This window comes from Nyctereutes procyonoides, unplaced genomic scaffold, assembly GCF_905146905.1.
Source record: "Nyctereutes procyonoides isolate TBG_1078 unplaced genomic scaffold, NYPRO_anot_genome, whole genome shotgun sequence".
In the NCBI taxonomy this organism is placed as follows: Eukaryota; Metazoa; Chordata; class Mammalia; order Carnivora; family Canidae; genus Nyctereutes; species Nyctereutes procyonoides.
This window is the reverse complement of record NW_026575082.1, coordinates 1,848,801-1,875,000: the sequence shown is the minus strand read 5'-3', so window position 1 is coordinate 1,875,000 and position 26,200 is coordinate 1,848,801.

The window sequence follows — 26,200 nt, the reverse complement described above, 5'->3', positions numbered from 1 at the left end:
ATTTGCAGAGGATAAAAATGAATAATTTGAATTCACTTATGCTATAGACATAACTTTTCATGCGGTGCTTTTGGAAATAGTCTCCTTTGGCATATGAGAACAAAAGGATGTTGAATATGTACATTTTAAATATTTATACTCTGATACCGACATTCTGTTAGACATGTGCCCAGACCATCCCCAGAGCAGGGGACATAGATCCTTTCTATCCATTAGGCTTCTTCAGACTCCTCTCTGATGTTTTGCCCAAAGACTTATCATAGGAAGCTCAAAATCATCATTTTAAATTAATTAATTGATCATCCTTTTAATTAAAGTACTAATATATTTGATCACTCACACTGGTCCTTACCCTTTAGTGTTTTAAATCCACCTTTCATGGATATGCGTAATGTTCTATTTAGACTTTGTGAAGCAAATTACTGTAATTTACATATAAAACAGATTGATAAAATGAAGGTGTTATTTTTTAGGTTCAGTGTGATGTATCTATCACAGTGCCCAGCATTTTATTTTTTAATTAAACACTTTAAACTGAGATGATTATAGATTCACATGCAACTGTAAAAGGCAGCATGAATTCCATGCACTGTTTATCCATTTTCCCTGAAGAGTAACATCCTGCAAAACTATACAGAACAATATCATTTCAGGGAAACAATGGACCCTGATACATAGGGGGGTATTTCCAGACTTCCCCAGGTTCCCGTGCACTCTGAGTGTTCTCACGTGCACAGGAGCAAGTGTGTATGCGTGTGTGAGTGTGTGTGTCTCTCTCTCTGTAACTGTGTCACATGTGTAGGTGTATTTATTCAGACATAGAACATTCCATCACCATAACCATCCCTCATACTGCCTTTGTGCGACTGCCCTCCTGCTCCTGTGTCCCCCACCCCGGAGCTCCCTCTGCCCTGGCCACCACTGTTCTGTTCTCCAAGTCAACACCTGCTTTTGTCAAAATGGGATACAAATGAAATTGCAAAGTGTGCAACCTGGGGACTTGGCTTCTCCTCAGGCACACTTCTCCATAGACCCGTCCATATGGATGCTCATGTCCACGGTCCCTGGGTGGCACTGAGTATGGCTTGAGGACACGGATGCACCTGGATCTTTTTAACCCTTCAGTCACGGAAGGATGTCTGGGTTGATCCCTGTTTGGGGCCATCATGAGGAAACCGACTATGAACATTTCCTTCCTCTGGGATAAACAGTGAGTGAGGCAGACTGATGCCATCTTGGAAGAATCCATCATGGCTTCTCTGTGACCTGAAGTCTTCTAGGGCTCAGGTTTCTCTCCTGCCCCTCCCCCACCCCATTCTTTCTTTCTGCTGAACCACACCCCTGAGTACACCCTCGGGACATAACATCCCTGCTCTCCTGGATCTGTGACTGTGATTCCCCCAACCTTCCTCTCCTGGATGGTCTTCCACATGTACAACCGTCCATCTATGCAGGACATGGGCTTGCGGAGTCCTGCAGTGGCCCCAGACTTGCTCGTGCCCCCAAGGCCCCTTCATAGACCATTTCTCAAGCTGGACTTGCTGGACCTTTGCTTCTGTCTTCTGGCCCCTTGGGCCCTTGGAGGTCATTCTGCATATATTTCCCTTTCATGGAACAAATGGCAAAAGGATCAATTTAATGCTGGGGCTCTTGGTAGGTAGGTAGTTTACCAGGTAATGAAATTGGCACACTTTTTCCATAGTGGCTGCACCATTTTGTGTGCTCCCCAGCCACGTAGGCGTATGAGGGAATTTTTGCTCTATGCCATTATGTCCTGGACAGATTTTGTCACTGTCAACTTTTTCTATTTTAGCCATTCCGCTAGGTGTGTCATGATGTCATGATATCTCCTAAGTTTTAATCTGCATTTCCCTAATGGATAATGAAGTCAAACACCTTTTCATGTGCTTATTGACATCCATGTATCCCTTTGGAGAAATGGCTATTCACGTCTGCTGTCAATTTTCTTTTCTTTTTTTAAAAGATTTTATTTGTATTTATTTAACAGAGGGAGAGAGTGCGAGCACAAGCAAGAGGAGCGGCAGGCAGAGGGAGGGGGAGAAACAGGTTCCCTGTAGAGCAGGGAGCCCAAGCCCAACCTGAGGCTCGATCCCTGGACCAGATCATCATGACCTGAGCTGAAGGCAGATGCTTAACCAACTGAGCCATCCAGCCGTACCTGCTGTCTACTTTCTAATTGGATTTCTTTGTTTTTCTTCACTTTGAGTACTGAGGGCTCTATAAACCTTGTAGAAAACAGCTCTTTGTCAGAGATGACTTGTGAGCAACTTCTCCCAGGCTACTGCCTGCCTTCTCACCCTTTCCACAGGGAGTGTAATGAAACAACGTTCTTAGTTTTGATGAGGTCTGACTTATCAATCTTTCCTTTTCTAAATTACGTTTTTTTTTATTTAAATTCAATTTGCCAACATATAGGATAACCCGCAGCACTCATCCCATCAAGTGCCCCTCTCAGTGCCTGTCACCCAGTCACCTCATCCCCCCACCCACCTCCTGAATTATGTTTTTAATGTCCAAGAACTAATCCCAGATCCTGAATATTTTCTCCACTGTTCTTTCTGTGTTATATTACTATGCTTTATATTTAAGTCCATGATACATTTTGGGCTACTTTTCATATAAAGTGTGAGGTGTAGGTCAGGTAGTATTTTTATTTTGTTTGTTTGGTTTTGGTTTTATGGTTTATTGCTTCTGTTATTATTTTCTGGGGTGTTTTTTATTTTATTAATTTTTGTTTGTTTTGCTTATGAATGTCCACGCTAGTCCCGTTTGCTGATAACGCAGTACTGCCTAGAGTGCTTTACCTTGTCCCTTTGTGAAAACTCAGTTGAATATATTTTGTGGTTCTACTCTGGGTTCTCTATTCTGTTCCGTCGAACAGCATCTGCCACTACTCAACTATCAGTGGTGTTTATTACTGTTGATAAGTCATGAGTCTTAATATGGGGGAGAAACAAGCCTCCCACCCTATTCTTACTATGCAAGGTCGCCTTAGCTATTGTACACCTGTGTTTTCTCATGGAGATTTTAGAGCAAGTTTGTCTATGTCTAAAAACAGCATGTTGGGATTTTCAGTGGAGTTGCATTGAGTTTATAGATCGGTTTGGCCTTTTTATCTGCTGAGTCTTCCAATTCATGGACCGTGTGGCTCTCCATTCACTTGACCTTTGACTGATTTCATGAGCACTGGATCACTTTCAGCATCTTGAGTCTGTGCATGCTTTATACTTACACATTTTGGTTTCTTCGGACCAATGGCCCGTGGTAATTGCTTTTAATTTTGGTTATCACATATTCACTGTTAGTATATAGAAATGTGGCTGATTTTTCTATGTGGATTTTGTATCCTGCGACATTATTGAAATCACACATTACTTCTAGGATATTGTTGGAGATTTCTTGAGATTTTTTTCTTCTATGCCTACACATTTAAGATCATCACGTCTTTCTATTGAATTAATTTTGTTATCCTTATGTAATGTTTTTCTGTGTTTCTAGTAATTTTCCTTGCAATCAAGTGTGCTTTATCTTCTGTGAAGAGAGCCACATCTTGTGTGTACGTTTGCTGTTTCCAGCATATTATTCATATCATGTTTGTCATTGAATTTGTTTTGAGTTTCTTCTGAGAGCGTAGTTTTGGGTTGGTTTTGCCTGTTCACTTATTTTATTTCATCTTTAACTCACTTTGACTATTTCTGCCTTTTAATTGGTATTATTTACATTATTTACACTGACAGTGATTATTGATTTGCTACCCTTAAGTCAACCATTTTATCTGTTTCTGTTTCTGCTCGTGTTTCTTGTTCCTCTGATTCTCCTTTGAACTCCTATATGCTACATTTGCATGATCAAGGATTCCAATTGTATTTGTTTATCATAGTTTTAATTGCATTGCTTTGCACAGTTTTCCTGTGGTTGCTCTGGGTATTACATTACACCTGTTTTATCACTTGAAGTGGAGCTGTTAACCTTACTTGCATTTAGGTTTCTTTGCTGTCCTTTCTTCCTGAGCATTGTGTGGAGTATTGAATGGTGTTATAATTGTGTGGAATCATCAAGCAGGATTTAGGAAATTCATGAGGAGGACAGGCTACTGCCTTTACCCACAGGCATGGTTCCTGCTGCTCTTTCTCCTCCCTTCTGCTCCCCGACTTCTCCTTTTGTCCTGTCCTTTCTGATTGCAGGACTTCCTCCAGCTGTTCTTTAAGTCCAGATCCACTGGCAATAAATCTCCCTTCCCAGATTTCCTCATCTAAAACTGTCTTTACTTTCCCTCAATTCTTGACGGATTTTTTTTTTTTTGCCAGATACAGAATTCATGGTTGATGGCTCCTGTTGTTCAGCACTCAGAGAATGCTGTGCCCTTTCCCCTGGCCCCCATGGCATGGCCCTGGAAGTCTGCGGCCGCTGGACTTGCTTTTATGCAGATAAGATGCTGTTTCTCTCTAGATGCTCTCAATATCTTTCCCTTTGTTAATTTTCAGAAATTTAATTATGATGCATCTTAGTTTGGACACACTCTTAGTTTAGACTTGGTCCTCCTTGGGGCTCACTCAGCTTATTGAATCTATATGGATTCATATTTAGTGGTCTTCATATTTTTGTCACATTTGGTGATTTTTCTGTCATTATTTCTTTAAATGCTCCTTAGCCCCACTCTCTTCTGTCTTTCGTGGGCTCTAAGATGGGAACGCAGCTCCTGCCTGCTGCTCCCAGGACCCTGAGGCTCTGCCCATTTGTTCTCTGGCTGGTTTCTTTCTGTTATGTGGGCGGGTAAATCTTATTGATCCATCCCCAAGCCTCGGCTTCCATCCTCCATCAGCTCCACTTGCTACTGAGCTCAGCCAGTGAGGTTCCCACTTCTAATGATTATGTTTTTTAGCTTTATCATTTCCATTTAGATCTTTTTAAGAAACATATATTTCATCGCTGATATCTTCTTTTCCCCCCGTTTGTTCAAGACAATTTGTAACTGGTTGTTGAATCGCGTTTATGGTGGCTCTTTTACAATCCTTGCCAGGTAATTCTGACACCTAATTTGTCTCAGCGCCGGCGACAGCTGATGGCTTCTTACTCACATGGAGATTTCTCTGCTTCTTAGTATGATGAGTGATTTTCGATTGTATCTTGGACATTTGGTCTGTTATATTAAGAGATTCAGAGTCGTACTGAGGTCTCCTACTTTAGCAGGAAGCCCCAGGCCGAAATTTGTGGTTCCAATGATAATTTAACTTTCAGAGCCTTTGTGGTGATATTTAGGTCTGCGTGGTTTGTCTGGTACCATGGGGGCTTTGCTAAAATCTGCCAGTTACACCTGACAGTGGGCAGAAGGAGCTTCTCCTGGAGGCTTAGCTCCTCATGTGGCCGAGAGGACATCTTCAGCCTGGATGAAGGGGGCTTCCAAGGCTGAGCTGTTTGTGTCAGCATCCTCTTACTGGAGCTCCTCAAACACCTGGTCCTGTGTGAGGAAGGGGGTTGTAGACTTGCAGGAACCAAGAGGCTTCCTGAGCCCTATTCTTGTTGTGCTCAGTTCCCTATTGCAGGATCCTGCTCATGCCCACACCAGGTGTGCCTAGTTGGGAGACATACCTGCACAGGTGTGTGCAGGTTAGGGACACATATCCAGGTGTACCCAGGTTAGGGACATACTTGTGTAGGTGTGTTTGTGTAAGGGAAGGAGTCTCAGGCCCAGTGGGGAAGAGAATCCACTTAACGCAGCAGGACCTCCCTGTCAGTATCACGGGCTTCCCTGGTGGGGTTGGCAGGACCCCCATGCAGTCTGGGAAGGAATGAGCTTACCTGGGCTGCCTTCTGTTGCTAGAGATCACACATGATAATTCAATACTATAAAAAGTATTTTTTGTCCTGTAACAACAAAAAAAAGTTCTAGAAGCTAATGTTACTTGGCATCAGATATATTCTTCTCTCATTTAGCTGGAGCTACCTAAGGATGCTTTCATCGTAAACAATCACCAAATTGACCTGCTAACTGGTCCCAACCTCACCTGATCTTAATACAACACTGTGCCCACATCTGAGTTTCTTTTACCTGAGATACTTGTACAAAATCATATAATTCTGTGGCTCTCTATGAACTAAATGAATTAGTCTTTCCACATTACAAGAAAGGGAAATCCATTGCTTTCAGTGCATGCCGGAGGACTCTGAGGGACTCAGCCAGCCTTGGTCCTGAGGTCCTGCAGGTACAAATTCAGTCTCTGACACACCACGCTCCCCAGTCCACCTGCACTGCTCAGGGTAGCTCTCATGTAGTGCTAATAAAGTCACTTCAAGGGTCAATGTGTCCTGTTATCCTCAAATTCTTATTACCTGGGAGCAGATTAACCATGTAGTCTAGCTAATTAATTGTTTTTAAGTCAAAAGTAAATGCCTGGTCTTAGGAAAACAGGGGGCTAGTAATGGCTACCCCAGCACAGAGCTGTATGAACAGAGCTGGGATGACCATGACCAGCTCTGCTCCTTCTCCTTCTGGCATCATTTTGACACCATCTGCATGTCCTTCTTCATGTTGGGGAAGTCCATTTTGGAGTTCAAGTTCATTTGCTTCTCTAAACGAAAACTGGACTTGTGTTTCAAAATGCTCATTTCTGGTATGGACTTGAAGACACTGTTTAGAGAAAACAACAGAAGGGTCACTGACTCTACTCTTCCTGTTCATGCTGTTCTCTGGTGTCCTGGTTTTCTCCGAGACCATGAGGACAGGGATGGGAAGTTGATGCCAGGTGCCTGGGAACCATGGTCAGGGAGATGAACACGGGCCAAGTCCCCTCTAATGCAGAGGCATCAGAGCTGTAGAGATGTGACGTCACAGGGAGATGGATCCATGGGAATCTGCCTAAAACATGTCCTGGGCACACAGGTCAGGCATGGGGCGTGTGGCTCTGAAGCCAGTCTGAAGCGTGTTCTGCAAGATCCCAGAGCAGAATGAGCTGTGGTGACACACTAGCAGACCCCAAAGACATCCGCTGATCCCTGGGGCCAGGGCACACATTCTGCTGGGTGGCAACAGGGCATTAAGATTGTGGCAAGAATTCAGGTTGCTAATCAGCTGACGTGGAGATGGGGAAATTATTCAGGGTCACCAGATGGGCTCAGTGTAATCACAAGGGTCCTAAACATGGAAGAAGGGGCAGTAGGGTCAGAGATGGGGTGATGTAGTTGGGAGTACTGCCACCCGTCTTTGCTGGCCCTGGAGAAGGAGGAAGGGGCCAGGAGCAGGAGTGCAGGCGGCTTCCAGGAGGTGAACAGACAGGAAAAGGAGTCTCCTCTGGAGCCCCCGGAAGGGGAGACACCTGGGCCTTCATTCAATGACACTCATTTTAGACCCTGACCTCAGAACTGTGAAACTGCATATTCACATCATTCTAAGTCGCTTATCTCTGATAATTTATTACAGTAGCCGTGGGAACCTGATGGGCTTCCCAGTGAGAGGCCATAGGGACGTAGGCAAGGGGATGCCCTGAGTGGGGCCCTCTCTGTGGAAATGGCCCTGACGGGGATGTGACTCCGGTGATGGGAGGCCCGGTGATGGGGAAGGGGAGGAGAGGGAGAAAGAGGGGGAGGAGAAGGAGGTTGCTTACACAGGGTGGGCAGAAGGTTGAGATGGAGATAGATGTGCTCATGGAGGGACAGCAGGTCAGCAGAATGAGCAGACCCGGGGATCCACTGTTTGATGTGCCCAGGGCTGGTGCTCCTGGGAGGAGTGGGTTTGCCATGTGACGGTGGCGTCAAGCCCGCAGAAGCACTTCATGGACAGTTGGGGGGGGGGTCTGTGATGAGGTCTGGGTGCTGGTGGGGAGGAGGTGGGGTGGCCCGCAGACGGCTGCATGTGCAGATCTGCGGCAGGAGAGGAGGACGTCTGAGCGTAGGTATAAATTCGGGAGTCCTCAGCATAGAAATGATGATTGAAGCTTTACCTAGGGATCAAGAGGGAGGTCCTAATAAAACAGTCAAATGGCAAAATGGAAGAGGAACAGAAGGCAGTGACAGAGGAAGGTAATAAAAGGGGGAACCCCATCGGGGAAGGAAAGAGAAACATACCACAAAATAAGGAGAGAGAGAGAGAGAGAGAGAGAACAAGGGGCACAGCGTTGTCGCGGTGACGACCAGTCTTGTGGGTTCACTCACCCCTGCGGGACACAGTGGAAACATAAAGCTGGGTAGTGCCGTGTCCCCGTGAAGGTCGAGGGGGGAAGTGGGGTCAGCACATGGACGTGAGGCCTGGACCTACGGCTGTGGGAGAAGTGGGCCCAGGCGGGTTCATGCACACAAAGCATCTCAAAGATGCCGATTCCAATGCATTTCTCAGTTCAAGGGTGATGACTGCTGTCACGCTGCCCCTCACTCCTTCCTGCTCCATTCTTGTGACTCTCTGAACACCCTACATTTGATGTCACAATCTTTACATGAATCCTTCCCTTGCAAACCACTCCTCAGATGGCATCTTACTTTTGCCAAAGCGAAGTGGCATGACAGCTGGATCCCTCACTTTTGACACAGGGGTGCAGCTGGGTCCCAGTGGCTGAGCCACCATCCTCACTCCCAGTGACCTCACTCCACAGTGACCTCAGGTGGGGGGATGGAGACAAAATGAAGCCCATGATGCTCTTGGAACCATGCCAGGCAAACCCGGTGACAGCAGGATGCACACTGAGGGGTGGGAGGGGACACTACCGAATTCTCAGGACCTGTGACAGCAGGTCAGCACCACTGGTGGCTTGAAATTACCCAGAGGAGGACACTGACAGATACTGCAAACTGGGGTTTTGTTTTTGTTTATTTATTCTGTTTTGTTTTCATTTTTGAAGCGCCAGTTGCTAAGCATTGGCCTGGAAGCTGTGGGGTCATGTGCGGGCACCTGTTTCACCCACACGTAAGGTCTCTCACAGGGCATCATTCCTGCATTGCCTTGCATTACTCCCAGAATCAGTTGGGATTTTGATGCTGTTGGTCAAGATGCCACCACCAAGTCTGTGTCTTCCTCATTTGTTCCATGTGTAAAGTCATCTCCAATTCACTGCCAAAAGTTTAAAGGACAGACTGAGAGCCAAGTCCTGGGAGGGACAGAGAAGCAGCAGAGGGAGGGACACTGCTGGGTCCGAGGCCCCCAAAGCCTCTCAGGCACTCAAGTGGAGAAGGAGCTTAGGAGGGGATTGGCCAGGTCACCGCTCAGCAGAGAGGCTGAGAGTTGCTTTTAGACCCAGAGAAAACTGCTTCCAGGAGCACAGGAGTTTGAGGTTGGGGACCTGGGCGTGCCCATCCTGCAGCCCTGCTCCTGGGCTCCCCAGGCTCCCCAGGCTCCCCAGGCACCTGGTCCAGGCCCTGGGCACCCCCATCCTGCAGCCCTGCTCCTGTACTCCTCAGGCACCTACTCTGGGCCCTGGCTCCCCATCTTGCAGCCCTACTCCTGGGATTCCCAGGCTCCACAGGCACCTGTTCCGGGCCCTGGGCCCTATGTCCCCACTACTGTGGTTGCTGGACTCGGTCTGTCTTCCTGGTGTCTGGCTCCGGGCGGTGAGCTGCACCCTAGTGCAGGGAACCCCAAATCTACATGGCCTCTCCTTCCCCCATAGTGAAAGGCAGGCTACCCCTTCCCTCCTTCATTATCCTCCCTGTAGGGATTCCTGAAACAAGTGGTTTCAAGAAGATAGTGGTCGCAACCTCAGGTAGGGATGGCAGGCATGTACTGAGTGGCCCCAAGTCACAAGTGCTTTACTCTCTACTCTTCTTTACCAGTAAACTCACCTGCTGCACAGATTTCTGTTATCAGCCCTATTGCTGACACTGTCCTCGACCTCCTTGTCAAAGTAAGGTCCGCTGCTCACAAAATATCCTTAGGATCTCCTGGGAAGTTTGCGATTTGACCCGGGCATCCTGCACATGGTGCACTGAAGGGTGAGGTCAGGGCCCCTGCAGAGTGGCCAGGGAGCAGAGGACATGCAGGTGGAGCACACACTCCATGTAGGTGGGCAGGGCTTTTCCTTCCTGGACGGCGTTCGAAGGGGCAGGGGCAGCGGTGCCACAGGTGAGGGGCCACCGCAGGCTGGGTGTCTGAAATCCGCATGTCCTCCAGGGCACCCTCAGCACGCGGATCCATGGCCTTGCTGCCTAAAGCTGGCCTCTTATTCCCCGAGGCCATATGTCTGCAGTTCAGGGGGCACCCCTGATCCTCCAGCGGCTGTGGTGGCTCAGTGACCCGGGTGCCTTGCTTGGAGTCGGGTCTGCACGGCACTGGACACAGCCTGGCTGGAGCTGGGACCGCAAGGAGGCAGGGAGGCTTGGGCACCAGAGGGTTGTGCGTGGGATTCACACCTGTTGGAAGCGCGGGCACCAGACAGGCGTGGGGAGCAGAAGCCCTGGTGGGAATCTGCTGCCCCGAGGGAGGGAGGTGCAGGCACGGGGTGGAGGCGGTGGGTGGCTGGCCCCGGAGGGGTGTCCCCAGGCCTGCAGTGGCCATGGCACGCAGAGCAGGGACTCCTGAGCTGCAGCTCCATTACCACCAGCGGGACATTCCTTTCGGGAAGGTTCGTCACCATGCAGAGGTGATCTCCATGTTGTGGGTTGTGCGGGCAGAGGGACTGAGCGGGACAGTCGGTGAAGTCACAGAGATCACAGTGATCCCCAAGAAGGGCAGCAGAGGGGACGGGGATGTGGCACGGAGCGCGCAGAGGGCTTGGCCTGGCTGGACAGATGCCTCGCTCCTTATCTGAGATCATTCCCCGTTCATCAGACACAGACTAAAAGATTTCCTTACAGAGACGACTCTCCCTGTTATTAGACTCGATTGGTAACTATCTTTGGTTTTAAAATCATCAAAAAAATCATTCGTCTTCAGTTACCCAGATTCCAAATATCGTCACTGTCCCAGGTGGGGAGGAAGGTGAGATGAGGTGCTGGCCTGAAATCTAGCTGGGAAGGAGGCAAACCTAAGTGCAGGCCAAATATTATTTGAGAAGCACTCAGAGAAGGCTCGTTTGCAAGTACAGTGTGGACCCCAAAATGCCTATGTCTCAGGGACTCGAGGGTCTTACTTGAGTGCATTTTGTTGTTTGACTTTCCTAAGTGACCCATGTGAACCTTCAGAAACAGACTCCCGCCCAAGAACGTGGGAATCATCGTTTGCAGTTATTGAGGGTCTCCCGCATGTGAGCGTGTGTTTATCAGGACTATGTGAACATCGTAGGATATTTTTTTTAAAGGTTTTATTTTATTTACTCATGAGAGATACAGAGTGGGAGAGAGAGAGGCAGAGACACAGGCAGAGGGAGAAGCAGGCTCCACGCAGGGAGCCCGACGTGGGACTCGATCCTGGGTCTCCAGGATCACGCCCTGGGCTGTAGGCGGCGCTAAACCGCTGCGCCACCCGGGCTGCCCCATCATAGGATATTTAACTACAGCTTGTGGCATCAGACAGCAGGACACGGTGAGCAGTAAACTGGTCGGGAACAGTGCACTCCCTTGGATACAAGCATCGCACAAGGATTTCTTTAGAGGCTCAGCATTTCCGTGTGGAGCCGGCACCCATGGCACAAGTGGTGTTAGTCCTGGTGAAGGGACGTTATGCAAAGGAGCACCCAGTAGCGTTGTCACCACAATCATTAAGATCGACCATGTTCCAAATGAAGGGCCAGCCCCTTCCCTTACCCAAAGGAGCCGCCAAAGGCAGGGATGGGCCTGTAGGTTCGGAGGGGTTTTGTTCGGAGGCGGTCTCCGCTAACCTGGACAGGACGCATCGCCCCGGGGCCGCAGAGGTGGAGGAGAAACGGATCGGGAGCTCCCTCCCCACGCAGCCCTCATTGGACTGGGCCACACATTAGGAGCTTGCAGGTGGCACTTCAGAGTTGAATCCTCAATGGCAGCGCTGGTTTTGATTCTTTTCTTCAAATGTGTAGAGTGGATTTCTTTATGCGAATGCATTGTGACTACAAAAATCATCCTCCTCTGGGCCTGGTCTTTAAAACACAAAGCCTTAGAGAAAAATCTACTTTTTTCCTTCGTGATTTTTTTTTTTTTTTTTTTTTTAATGCTCGGTTTCTCCTTACGAGGAAAGCCAGAAAAGGCATTCCAATCTTGCCTCTTCCCCAAGCCCGGTGAAAATTCAGAATTCCTAGCAGGCGTCAACATCCAGGAATCACAGAGAGGCAGAGAGCAGGGTGGTACCTGGTCAGCTCACAAAGGGCCGCTTCTCTGCAAGGGGGCCTCCTGTAGCCACGTGAGACCCAACAGTAAGTCATGAGGACTGGATGTCAGGAGTGCTGTGGCACATGGAATAGTGAGATTAATTTAAAAATATGTTTTCCCCTAAAATAAGCAGAATGGGTTTCCAAAATCAAGGGAGTTCAACAATGGCGATGTGACGATTTCCATTCTCGTTCAACACCTGGACGTCGTCGTCCAAGAAGCAGCTTAATGTCACGTGTTCATGAGACCAAGGTTCAGGATGCAGTGTCTGGCCTGCATAGATTCCACGGAGTAGGGCTCTGTGAACCGATCTGCCTCCCACCCTCTCCCCCACCTCCCATGCTCCCCCTGCCATGTCTTCATCCCTGAACCCAGGCCTCAGCCCCTCAGCCAGCCCTGCTTCTCCCTCCCTTCCCTGCATAACCTGCCTACCTTTACTGGCGTGTCTGGTGAGTGCTAAGCAGTTGGGGGTGATGGGGGATGTGGAGGATAAAGGACAGACCCTGGGGAGGTCCCCTAAGCAGATGGGACACTTTAATATGCAGAGCTTGCTGCTCCTGCAGCAGGTTGATGCCCTGGTTGATTAAGGGTCAATCAGGTGAGGCGGGGCAGGTAGGGGTGCCCTGGGAAGGGAGAGGGTGAGGTGTGGGCTGGACAAGGGGGTGACTGCCAGGAGAGGCTGAGGGCTAGCCCTGAATTTGGAAGGAGAGGCCCCAAGGAATCACTGGAAAGGTGCCCAGGAGATGGATGACAGTGCACCTTATAAAAAAAAATCAAATTTGAAACTGTGTGACAAGGGTGATGGTGTTTAATTAGAATTTCCTTCCCCGCCCCCCCCCAAAAAAGAATAAAAAAGATTTGATTTGATTTCTGTTTAACGAACCTCGCTTTTACATTTTTTGCAACTCCCAGGGGAAGAAGGTTGTTTTTTGGTTTTTTTTTTTTTAAATATAAATTAATTTTTATTGGTGTTCAATTTACCAACATACAGAATAACACCCAGTGCTCATCCCGTCAAGTGTCCCCCTCAGTGCCCGTCACCGTTTTTATTCCATGGCCACAATGAGCTTATTGCAACATTGTCCTCCCTGGTGGAGCTGCTGGGGACAGCAGGGGACAGTGGGGAACACGGAGGTTAGGGCAGAGAAATCAGCAGCCACTACCTACCTGGCCCCAAAAACTAGGCCCTAGGAAGGAACCATCTCTTCTGGCTGATACAGGGCCCACAAGGTGTGGCTTGTGTACAGGAGGCCGTTTTCAGTGGGATCACAGAGAATGCGCCAAGCTTTCCTGTCTGGGGCTTGTCCAAGACCCGCATGAAAGCCACAGATGAGAAATGCTTCTGAGAGCAGAAATTCAAATGTCGAAGGGAAAAAAAAACCCATTTCCTTCTTTGCCTTCTTCCTCCCCGCCCCCCCCACCCCCAAACAAACAAAAACGCCTGCTGGATACATTATTTTTAAAGCATCAAAGCTTACTTCTATTGAAAAGAATTTGAACTCAATGCTGGAGTTGATTCCAATTTTTCTTTTCTTCGGAACAACCTCCCCAGTCCTCTGCTTGGGCAGTCACAACCCCCTATTAACACGGGGGGAGAACAAACAGCAGCCGCAGCCTCTTGTCACTTCCAGCACGCTCGGCCTCTTCACCCGACTGTCGTTTGAAATACGTGACCTCTGCACTGACCGACGTCCACAGCAGCCTTTGCAGCTCCAGACGGTGACTGAGAGCCAGGAGCTGGAGCACGGGGCACTGCACGCGGGCCGGGCCTCCCCCAGGTGCCCGGGCAGCCCCGCAGGGTGGCGCCCTGCTCCAGTGTGGCCACCCCGCACCCCAGACCAGGAGCGCCTGGGCTCAGTGACAGGTTCCTGCGCCACAAGGAAACTCCTCACATCTCATCGAAATCCCCCCGATCGACACATAAGCCCATTTCCTCCTTTCTCATCCTCAGCGTCGAGAGGGGCAGCTGGTCACCGTCGGCCGTGTAATAACCCTTCACCGGCCTGAAGATGGTTATTAGGTCTGCTTCTCTTCTCCAGGCTAAATAATCACAGATCCTTTAATCTTCCTTCATAGGAGCTATTTTCCGAGTCTTTAATCGTTTCTCCTGCTCTCCACCAAATCCGTTTCAGCTTCTTAAGTCCCGGTGTGTCACCTCTTCCGAAGGGTGCCACCGGCAGTTTGAACAGCTCGGCCCCCTGAGGCACAGAAGTTGTGGCCCCGATGAAGGGCAGTTCTGCCCCTGAAGACACAGCCGAATTAGCTTAAAAGCCTCTACCTTCCCCTGAATATGTCGGGCAAAACAGGTATCGCCCCCCTTGACCAAACAATGATGATGATGAAGATGATAATAAAACTAAACTCACAGAGCGAAGGCAAAACACCAAGACAAGGGGCAACTTTAAAGCTGCAAACACTGTGGAGTGGCTGGAGGATTACAAGGCATTACATTTGGCTGGGGTGGCATGTCCCGTGCGATTTTTAAAAAATTTCTAGGTCTCTCTAGAAATTTTTAAAAATGTCCCAACGACTTACTTATATCATTTTCAGCATGTGGTTCACGTCCTTTTTGTCAAAAGCCAAGTCTATCACTTGGGCTTCATCAAACAGGAGCTGTTGACTCAGATGCAAGTCAGAACCACCTGCAGGCTACCTGGCTCACAGGTCAGAGCCACCTGGAGGTCACCTGGCTCCCCTGAGGGCCTCGCAGAGCTTGGCTCCCCCCAGAGGTAGGATGGCCAATGCCCCCTCTGACGAATGTCTTATATTTTCTGATCATTTAGTTAAACATCATGGTCACAGTGAAATCTGCTCCCCCTCCCTCAGGTCTTATCTCCTGCTCCCAGCTTGTTTTCTTGTGCACCTAATGAACATGCTTTCCATCCTGTCATTGGGAAAAGTGGCGGAAGTGCTTGCATGGCCCTGAACCCAAGAAGTGTCAGGGAAGTGTCACTTGCTACATTCGCAAATCTTGATACTGAACCATTTATAAGAATGCTTTGAGTACAGCCTCCAGAATTATCTCTCTTATGATTTAGGTGATCTTGGTCCTTTATACTGATTAGAATTTCACATACAATAAGCACAAAAGTCATAGGAAAGAATGGAATATTGGACTAGAGTTCCACTTTTTACAGTGGCTTAAGAGGGACATTTCTTCTCATGTATGTGGCAAAAATTTTCCTTTTGATTTTCTTTATGAATAATTTACCTATATTATAAAAGCAATTAATACTATTTCTGTAAAAGGAATAAATTCTTCAAGCAAATAATTTAATATTTTACCACTATTTTTAAAATATTTAAAATATATTTAAATTTGAAATATATCCAGTCACATAATAGCTTCAGTCATATACATTTCAGAATATATTTTCAAACTCAAAATATTTTAACACTAGTAAGGGCCCTACCTAGAAAGATGGAATCATTTTTAATCAAAATCTGCACACACTTTTAGACCCATTGAGTACTCATTGAACACTGAGTAGGTGCATAAAACCTCCATAAAAATTCATTCTGGGTCCTTTTATACTCACATCGACCCTCACCAGATGGCCTGCCGCAGAGCATCGGGGCCGTTTTACATGAGAGTCTGTGTTTCCTAGGTAGGATCAGAGGATCCTCTCAAAAGAGGAACATGAATCCAGACTCAGAGGTGGAGATGATCTGTGCCAATCTCTCTAAAATGTCTCAGATCTTTGTTAATGCTTGAAGAAAATATTATCTTCTGATGAAGAGATGTCATCTTCCTTTTTTTTCTTACTTAAAAAAATATCCCTAGCTTTGTCCATTTGTTAGTTTTAGTCCCTCTGCTAGTTTTGTCTAGTTTACAAAATGATAACAACGGTGGAGTCTTTTCCTAAAAGAAGAAGTGAAGGAGTATATCTATTTTAACCTGTCACCCTGGGTGGGCTTCTTGTGTTCTCCCTTATTTAGAAATGAAATAATATTGTTTCAAATGTGGCAATTTCCTTTTATTCTCCAAACAAGCAAACTGTAAATTGCAAAATAGGAGTGGATAAAGCATAATTACTGCTTTCATTTGTTCATACCATATTAATGTAATATAATTATCTTGTAAGCAGACGGAATCTTATGAATATTTAACAATAACAGCAAGAACATGCTACAAAGTGGTTATTCTGAGGAACATATAAAGAGCCCAAACTCTAAGAGATGAAGTAATTGCTCCTATGTTCTACAGTGTCAAGCAGTCGAGGCTTGACGACTGAGCTGGTGCGGAGTCGAATGACCCAATTAAGCAAATGAGGGAAGTGGAGTGGTGATAAATGCCTCATCTCAGAGACAAGCAGGGAAATAGTTGCATCCCCTATGAAGTGAGTCCCAAAGCACTGGGAAAGCGCTAGAACAACCCCTCAAATCTCCACAGAGAAAGGAGGAGCAAAAAAGTGTAGGATCAACTAGTTAGTTGTCCAGGGACCTCTCCAGGTGGTGGCACAGGCCAGGAGGAAGCCGAGAAGCAGCATTACTCCCAGGTCTGGGGATATGCAAGGCGGTCCAGCACCGGAGCAGGGATTGTGATGAAGATGCTCAGAGAAGGCAGGGAGGCCAGCCCAACACTGCAGGTGGGCTCATGGCGGTCCACAGGGAGCCAGAGCTCAGAAAGCAACCTGGGCTCCCAGCATCTGCCAGAGACTGTTTCTGGGTCTGATGAAGTCAGATTTGGCCCCCATGGCCACTGGCCTGCATGATTCATGTCCTTTGTATACTTCCTACTCCCAGTCAAAATTGGTTTAAAATATGCAAAACAAAGAAAGAGAATTGGGACTTACCATGGGATAACGAATTACTATAGTGTTTAGTATGTCTGAGCTCCATGCACCCACACTATTGATCATTCTGAATGCCTTATTTTACCTAAACCTGAAAGAACTTTATGAAATAGGTGGCACTATTTTTTTTTAATCTTCCTACTGCAGATGAGGTCACAGGATCTCAGAGAGGTCGTTTTCCCAAGATCACGTTTCTAAGAGGCATTGAGAGGCACCAGTTCATTCATTCACTCATGCATTCCATGGTGCCGACTGAGCAGTCGCTGTGTTCTAGGTGACAAGATGGTGGCGGTGCGGATCTCAACAGGGTTCCGTCCACACTGGACTTCCAGTCTGGATGGAGGCAAGCATCAAATAATATCAATATTCAATACATAATGTTGTCAAATGTGACAGATATCACAAAAGAATACAGTGAAGGACCGAGTTCAGAAGCCCTCCCTTGGGAGGCACTGGGGCGTATGGATTGCCATGGGTGCAGATACCTCTTCCGTCGGCAGGACACTGGGCAAGATGTTCCCACATCTCCACATCCAAGAATTATAAATGCACTTAACACTTTGTCAAATAAACATGTTTTGTCCTCAGCACCTTGGAAAATACTCTTATGGAAACCATACAGATATAAAGTTATGATATAAAACTCAAATAGGCACAAAATGAAAATGGCCACATTTAGTTATCACTGGGTCTATTCAGCTGTCCGGAGATTTTTGGTAGGATAACAGAATAAAGACATATGTAACTCACAGATTATATATGTATTATGCATGCATGTCATGTGATTTATTTATTTATATTTATATTTAATTATTTTAGACCTCTAATTATATCATAATAATCAAATTTTTACATAATTTGTGTATTAGACACCAAATGCCAGATGAAGTAATGTTTCATATAGAAATGCCATTAGTTGTTCTTATTTTGACTCTGGAGAAACTATACTCTCCTAATGTAGTCACAACTGCAACTGCCAATAAATCTCATATAATAAGATCCATTCAGAAGTTGATTTTCAGGGACACCTGGGTGGCTCAGTGGTTGAGCGTCTGCCTTTGGCTCAAGGAGTGATCCCGGAGTTCCGGGATCGAGTCTCGCATCAGGCTTCCTGCATGGAACCTGCTTCTCCTTCTGCCTGTGTGTCTGCCTCTCTCTCTCAATCGTGAATAAATAAAATCTTAAAAAAAAAAAAAAAGAAGTTGATTTTCAGGGGACATCAGGATAGCTGAGAAAATGGTGGCCACCTATCCCTATCTGTCAAAAAACTACAGATGGAAAGGAAAACAAATGGAACCAGAGAAGAATATTACAATCTTCACATTATACATCATGGTGGACATCTTCTAGAGAGTCCTCTCTAGAGCTTGTATGTCAAGTCTTTGCAGAGAGTAAGGGGACCTGAAAAGCTGCCCAGAAGCAAGAAAGTTAGTGCTTTGGTTAAAAGTCTTCACCACATAGTGAATTAAATCACCCTGAGAATCTCAAGAAAGAAATTACCCAGGGAGGGTTCTAGAAGGGGGAGCACTGTGTAGAGAGCCTGAGGAAGGCACAGGCTCCAAGGCTACATTGTCGGGGAAAGCTCCCTTGAGGGCGAGAGAGCGGCAGGAGGGGAGGGAGGTCCTGGGAGAGCTGGCGGTGCCAGACATGAAGAGTGGGCCCAGGAGAGGCCCGGGATCCTGCCGAATAGGGAAGTACAGATGGCAAGACCACCCGCCCCATCTCCTGTCCTGAGCTGCACTGCAGGGGAGGGCCTCCTGGCCCAGACTCTCAATCACTGTGGGTGGAAACCTTGTCCCAAAATGCTTCCACATAGGCAATCGCAAACTACAAATCCACCCTCAGAAGAACACAGAAAATGAAAACCAAAACATTTCAGGTGTTCCCAATTTCCTCCCTTTGAAAGAGAGAGAGAAAAAAAAGAAACAAAAAAGTAGAGGGTAATGACTCCAAAACCCATTAAATATCCTTAAAAACATGTGATTTAAAAAAAAAATTATTTATTCATGAGAGACACAAAGAAAAAGGCTGAGATATAGGCAGAGGGAGAAGAAGGTTCCCCATAAGGAGCCTAATGCGGGACTTGGATCCCAGGACCCTGGGATCATGCCCTGAGCCAAAGGCTGATACTCAGCCCGTGAGCCACCCAGGCATCCCTGATTTTAAAAAATGAATCAGAACTTCTAACCCTGTAAACAAGCATGGATGAGCTAAAGGACTAAAGGGAAAATCACTGGCTGAAGACAAGAAGTAAAAGTACAAAAGTGTCTGAGAAGTGAAGCCTCGATGATGAGATAATAAGCAAGAATAAATTCAAATGAAAATCTAGTAAGAGATACTGAACACACCTAGAAAACAAGGCAGATAAGATGAGGTGGAAAGTACCAGGTGTCGGTGATCATGTGGCTGAAAGGCAGAGCAGGAACAGGTGCACGGAGCAGACGACAGGGAGCGGACCTGATCCCCACTGGTGGGGTGGCAGGAGCTATCCCAGAGACAGAGAGGATAAGTCACACCCTGAGCAGGGCCATGAGGTTCCAGGTCTAATTGACCCAGAATGATCTTCCTGGAGACATAGCCTGATAAAAGTTTTAGAGTTTGAAGATCGAAATGTCCCTAGGGCTTCAACGCAGAGAAATCAAACACCTTCCAAGGCCAAGAGAGTCAAATGGGTATCAGGCTTCTCAAAAACAATATCCAAGTGAAATAATAGAAATAATAGCAATAGTAATAAAAATCATGATAATATAGCACTATCTTCAGGAAAATCAAGGAAGAAAGGGTGAACCGAGGATTTTGTAAACAGCCATGCTGTCATTTCACAATAAAGTGGCTGTAGAAAAACAGTTTTAAATTTTCAATACCCGGGAATCCTCCAACCTCTGCCCTTTTGTCCAATCGACCAGATGATGGGCTACATCTGGGGGTCAGAGAGCAGAGTGCCAAGGGCCCTCGGTGAGCCGTCGTTGGAGTTAGCGCACAGCCCGTGTTCACGAGAAGACAGGGAACCTTCCAGGAGCAATAAGTACGTATTCTGTGTTTGGATTGGCCATTACCATTTTTTCACCCGTTTTGCTATTTATTCTTATTGTAATAATTTGTGGTAGCTCTTAAAATATGTAAATTGTAGCCCTTTGTCTATCAGGTAGATTAAAATGTGAATCTATTTCCTTTGTAAACTTCAAACTTCATTGATGGCTTTCAAGACTGCAGTGACACTGACCTGTTTTACTCACCCTTAGAGTCTCTTTCCCACCAAGCGTTAAAAACATTTCCCTATTTATCTGCTCTGCAGTATTTTCTTTTTTTTCTGGATAGTATTGTTTTCACCCTCAATTCCTAATGTGCAAAGACACTATTTTAGAGTATGAAGTGGGATAAGGATTTAATTTTACCTTTTTTCATCACATAAATAACCAATTTGATCAGAAATAGCCATTGGACCACCTTCCTGCCATTTATTAGTGATACAAATTCATGTACACCTATGGTGTTGATAGAAAATAAGGCCTGACTTAGTATTGCCTATTTTTTTATGATTATGATTATTACTTTTTTTTGGTCACCCGTACTGCACTGTTTTAAATACTATTTCTACCATACTTTCACTTTTCCTTATGAAGCTAATGAAACCAATGCATCTATGGTAGAAATTGCAGAAAATACAGAAACAAATGAAGAAAACATAAGCGACCTATAAATCTAACATTGAGAGACTGTCTTATCTATTTTTCTCATTTATGGCATTTCAGGCATTTCCCCATGCATATTTTATATAATTAGTTACGGATTTCTTTTCTTTCACCTGCACTTTGTCCCCTGTGCCCTCCTCCCCACAGACCTCCTGGCTTGGCTGGGTCCCCCATGTCTTGTCCCTCCAGGGAGCAAGCTCCCGCTGGCTGGCAGATATCCCTGACTCTCTGTTTCCCTCACAAGCACTCTGTCCTGGGATGTTTCTGCTTGATTATCTCTGGTGTCTTTCTAAGCAGTGTCTTCGACAGAGAAAAATCTTTCTAGATTGAGTTTGCTCGGCGGGGATGCCGGATCCATTTGAGGGACTCACCTTATAAAGTGGTCAACTTCTAGACCCATTCACGTTTCAAGGCTAGAAACGACTGGCAAAATGGAGAGAAAAAAACTTAATTGTAAATTAATTTTAGAAAATATGAAGTATCCTTATGCACAAAGGCATAAACAATAGACATGGTGTGTAGCTGTGTAGTGCGGAAATGGTTGTAACTCCTATAAAAACAGCTCTGTAGACTAACGCATTTTCCCGTCAGGAGGGGCATAGCTTCAGAAAGGTCAGGAAGCTCATTTTCTTCTCGTCTCGGGCAATAAAAGGGATACAACTATCACAAACCCAGTAAACTCCCACAGTAATTTTTGCATAGATGTATAGTGACACAGGGATTGAAATGCAATTATTTAGTATTTATTGAGGAAAGATAGTTCATTTGATGTGTCGAGGACTGCCTCCAGAGAGAGGGAGAGAAGAGCACTCATGGAAATGGATCAACTTTTGTGACAAGCCTACATGGCTGAAGAATTAAACGGGCTATTCCTATAACCACCATGTGCACAATCACAGTGAATTTAAAACCATCTCGAAAGGAGTCCTACTGGGAGTGTTTAAGCCCACGATTACAGTAAATGAAGATTCAGAATTAGCAAAAGCATTTCACTTAATTAGAAGCATTAAATAAGTATTACCAAATGTACAGTACTGTGTCTCCTGAAATGAGAAAAATAGCTGACCCTGAAAAACATTTTATTTATTTGCCTTTTTTTATTTGTTTACTTTTCTTGTGTAGGAAACTACCAGAACAGCTTCTCACTAAAACTAAAAGATAAGGTGCAGAGAAAACAAAAATATGTTTGTCTTAAATATATATATATATACATAAACACACATATATCCAGATATGTAAATATTTTTAAATCTTATGTATGTTCCATTTCTACCTATCCCTCATCTGTTAAATACCTGGAGACAGATACCCTGCATGGATTAAAGGAAGAGATGGCTTCTGCACAGGGCGTTACAGACTCTTTCTTCTATGTCTTCCTTTTGATGTGATTTTTCAAATTGTTATTTACTAAGTGGTGATGTTTGATGTTAATCAGGATTTCCTGAGCCGAGTGTAGTAAAGGGCTGACTGAACCCCTGATCAGATTTCCAGAAAGAAAGACCATGTTGAAGCCTGGAAAGAGACAAGAGGGACAGAGCGACATAGAGGGAGACCTCCCAGGGAAGCTCTGCGGCCACCCGGCAAGGCCTTAGCCTCCCCACTCCTGCTTCCATGCCGGCAACCGAGGCAGGAGTAGACTTGTGTCTGGAATGTCTGAACTGAGATTTCTCACCGGAAGGGCCTGGTCCAGACACAGCTTCATTTCAAAGACAGCTCTGTGAATATTTCTAACACTCTGTCCCTGTGTTTTGTGACCTCAGCTGACCTGATGACAGAACTCCAATCGGCTCCATCATGGGCACAAAGTCTTCCCTAGCATCAGTGATTGGGACCGTGGTCAAAGAAGGTGGGCTCTGCCATGACTTAAATTGTTCTTTTAACTAGATTATTTTCAATTTGTTATATATATTTTCAATCTGTTGTGTCCATGTGCGTGTGTGTGTGTTTATTACATATATAATATATAAGCGGAGAAAATGTGAATGAGAACATAAGAAATTGTATGTGCATAAAAATGTTTTTAAAACAAGAATTTCCATTTCCCTATTTGAATATGTTTTAGCTGATTTCCTTACCTTCAAGTATATATTATATAAACTCCTGAAGTTTTACCTCATAGCAAACATTGAAAGGTGGGGATGGCTATGGAACTCACTTTTCCTATAATGCTGGTGACCATGTTTTCCAAGGAAGTCAAGACCTTTGAACTGAGTCATGGTCTGACAATTGGGACCAATTACTTTGAGCACAGTGGACAACCTACATGCCTTGAGCCAAGTCTGACTCCCTGCCTATTTTTGTAAATAAAGAGTTATGGGGACACAGCATTGCTCACTGGTTGGCATAGGGTCTATGGTTGCTTTCGCTCCACAGTGTCATGACCAAGTAGTTGCAACAGAGACTGTATGACCCATAAAACCTAAAATAAAATAGTCGATATCTGGCCCCTTACAGAAGAAATTTGCCCATTCTTGGATTTGAGTTTGGGTCACCATGAGCAGCTGGGAACCCGAGAGAGAAAGGATTTCATCCAGAAATAAGCATCTATTCAAACATAACAACACCAATGGTAAACTGGCTGCCAGTGGCCAAGGCCCCCCCAGAACTGGAGATCTTGTCATGTACGTCTCAGGAAAAGTCATACATCCCACTGTGAACTTCTGAAGTGGGCCGGCCCACTAGACAGTCATTTACATGAGAAAATAGGGCCAAGAAAAGGTTGACCACTGGTTCTGGATGCCAGCCCATTGCTCTAAGACCGAGATCTTAGAACATGGGCCATGATCAAGCTGGGTCTTTGTGTGTGTTTGTGCTGACATCCTTTGGATTATAGAAGAAAACAAAAATCACACTCCTGGATAAAATATACCATCTGATTTTGATAGGAGGAGAATTAGGATTTAAATTTTCTTCTTCTTGGATGATATGCAAATGAAAATGGTGTCCTCTCTTTCAAAGCATGCCACAGGGAACTTCCACGGCCAAGAGGTCTGCTGAGTTCTTACTCCTAACTAAGCATGCAAGATGAGTACCCAAATCATTACATTTATGTGTTTTTAATGGCTTGTCTGGGTTGTGTTTTGTCCATGGATAGTGACTGAGCTGAGGGCTAGCCAAAGTTTTTGGAATCCACATAGCTCTGTTTCAATGCAATAATTTGACAGTACCTGGGGCTTCTGCTGTTCCTGAAGGTTCTATTTCTGAGTCTAACAGCACATCCGCATAGTAATCAGCTGGCTGGGTTATAGTCTCCAGCCTTCTCCTTGTGCTGAAATGAAGTGCCACCGAGGTCCGCGGCTACGCTGACTCAAGGCTTTGTTTCACCTGCAAAGACGGTCTCCGATGGCATCTGTCAAGGGGTGTGAGTGGATCCTGCTCTAGCAACCTTGCTGCTTCTCATGGTTCCTGATGGGAGCCCTGATGGCAACTGCCTAGTATTTTCGTTGCTGTGAACAGAATCAAGACGTAGCCAGTTGTGTGCTCTACAAGCTTGTAGCACACCCTTTGACACGGGCACACCTACAGTCCAAATTAACCTTTAGGTGGCAGGACTCAGGCATTCAAAACACTTGCCATTTAGTAGAAAACACAATGCTTGGGAACAAACGCTGGCCTATGATTACTTCCTTCAGCAGACAACTCTTTTTTTTTAATTTATAAATTTATTTTTTATTGGTGTTCAATTTGCCAACATGTAGAATAATACCCAGTGCTCCTCCCATCAAGTACCCCCCTCAGTGCCCGTCACCCAGTCACCCCCACCCCCGCCCACCTCCCTTTCTAACACCCCTAGTTCGTTTCCCAGAATTAGGAGTCTCTCATATTCTGTCTCCCTTTCTGATATTTTCCCACTCATTTTTTCTCCTTTCCCCTTTATTCCCTTTCATTATTTTTTATATTTCCCAAATGAATGAGACCATATAATGTTTGTCCTTCTCCGACTGACTTATTTCGCTCAGCATAACACCCTCTAGTTCCATCCACGTCGAAGCAAATGGTGGGTATTTGTCGTTTCTAATGGCTGAGTAATATTCCATTGTATACATAGACCACATCTTCTTTATCCATCATCTTTCGATGGACACCGAGGCTCCTTCCAGTTTGGCTATTGTGGACATTGCTGCTAGAAACATCGGGGTGCAGGTGTCCCAGCGTTTCACTGCCTCTGTATCTTTGGGGTAAATCCCCAACAGTGCAATTGCTGGGTCGTAGGGCAGGTCTATTTTTAACTCTTTGAGGAACCTCCACACAGTTTTCCAGAGTGGCTGCACCAGTTCACATTCCCACCAACAGTGTAAGAGGGTTCCCTTTTCTCCGCATCCTCTCCAACATTTGTGGTTTCCTGCCTTGTTAATTTTCCCCATTCTCACTGATAAGAAGCTTTTGCACAGCAAAGGAAACAGTCAACAAAACTCAAAGACAACCTACAGAATGGGAGAAGATATTTGCAAATGACCTATCAGATAAAGGGCTAGTATCCAAGATCTATAAAGAATTTATTAAACTCAACAGCAAAGAAACAAACAATCCAATCATGAAATGGGCAAAAGACATGAACAGAAATCTCACAGAAGAAGACACAGACATGGCCAACACACATATGAGAAAATGCTCTGCATCTCTTGCCATCAGGGAAATACAAATCAAAACCACAATGAGATACCACTTCAACAGACAATCCTCATCCCCTGTCATTAGTCACGATGCATCTGACCCAGACCTTTCAAATCTCAGGTGTGATTTCCATAGAAGTCTAATTAAGCGGCACTTAATTTCAAAATGTAAATGGCCTCATATATCTTTTAAAAACAAGTGATAAGCAAAGATGAAACATTTGGGAAAAATAGCAGTAAATACGTTGAAATAAATATTCTGGATTTTAGCATCGAGATCAATGGGGGTTTTTACGAGGCACATGTATATTTGAAATTTCAATGTCAACAATACACGCATTTCTAATCTTGTGAGAAAAGCCTAGTTATTGTTTTGAGTGGCACAAAAGAAAGGTATTGCTGCAGAAATCACACGCAGGAAAGTAGGGGATATGTGGCTATTCCCTGTGGAGGGAATGTTTTATCTAATTTGCATTTACTCCATTACCTGTAATGAATTATCCGCCTCTCCTCAAACCTGTCAGAGGAGCATTGTAAACCAGGGAGCGTTCCTGGGATTGGGGCCTGATCTGGTGGGGCCGCATTGTTTTCAATAATGAGGTCAGTGGCTCCGGCGGAAATCACTTCTGGAAAAAAGAAAAGCTACGCAAGTTGTGCACATGTGACACACACCAGCTCTGAGAGTCCCACACAACAGGTTCTCCAAGAGGTCAACACACACGGTATTCATGAGGGCAAATGAGCAAGATACCACTGGCAGGTTTGGAGAACATCACAGGTCTTCCTCGACTAGTGATGGGCTGTGTCCTGAGAAACCCATTGTAAGTTAAAAAATACTGTGAGTCAAGGAGAGACCTCCGACAGGGAACCCACCGAG